The following is an 898-nucleotide window of genomic DNA, read 5'->3' as shown; positions in this document are numbered from 1 at the left end:
GTTCGTGTATGGGTGAATGATAAAATCTGAGACGAGTTTGTAAGAATGTGATGGAGAACAATAAAATAGGATTAATATATAATTAGTGTAAAGGGGAGGGAGGTGGAAGGCTTACCGTAGGCATGCTCCTGGCGACCAGCGTGGCCCATTAGTGTGTTGTATCTCTCTATCCATGACTCTTTATGGCACTGTTGGAGATAATGATTCTCAGATTCTCAGATTCTCATCAAGGCATCTGTTCGCTTCTCGGCCTTTTGGCTAAGATCAAGTGTAGTATCTGTTCTTATCCTGTTTTGTAGTAAAAGAGAGCATCTGTTCTTCTAAGAGCAGTCCTGGCGATCCATTACGGATAGAGCTGCAGATTGCGGTGTAAAAATCGTAGCAATGGCAGCTGCAATGGGAGCGAGAGGACAGGGTATCCGCAATACCCTGAGGATTAGCGTGAAGGACCTCAGCGAGGGGATGCCCTTCAGCCGAGACACGTTTGTAAAGAAGGTCTTACTGGAGACCTGCAAGTTCGAGCCCAGGGATATCTACTGCCTCCAGGACTTCCCGGGTAATGGATATTTTGATGTCACCTTTGCACTTCCGACGGGATGGCAAAAGTTTATGAAAGATCTGCAGGAGAAGGGGAACGAAGCTCCGATGTCCTTATTAAAGGTACAGCCGCTCTTCACCCTCCCAAACCAAATAGAAAGGACGATCACGGTGCACATGTTCAACCCACATGTGCCCGTAGTGGATGTCCTCACCTTCCTTGCTCGCTACGTCGACGGAGCAGGGAACTGCGTGGACGTAAAGGACCTGCATGGGATTTGGACAAGCAAGAGGCAGGTCAAAGTAAAGCTGAGGGTGGACAAGGAAGGAGCTCTCCTCCACCCTCCCTCGGTTTTCGCAA

At 48.6% G+C, this 898-nt stretch overlaps 1 pseudogene; it reads left to right on the top strand.

The window, feature by feature from the left end:
* The first annotated feature begins 238 nt into the window (after window positions 1-238).
* Window positions 239-396, top strand: LOC129704405 (U2 spliceosomal RNA; annotated as a pseudogene).
* Window positions 397-898: the final 502 nt, after the last annotated feature.

Source organism: Leucoraja erinacea, chromosome 15, assembly GCF_028641065.1.
Source record: "Leucoraja erinacea ecotype New England chromosome 15, Leri_hhj_1, whole genome shotgun sequence".
Lineage (NCBI taxonomy): Eukaryota > Metazoa > Chordata > Chondrichthyes > Rajiformes > Rajidae > Leucoraja > Leucoraja erinaceus.
The sequence above is the reverse complement of the archived record's forward strand: the minus strand, read 5'-3'. Positions and strand labels throughout refer to the sequence as shown.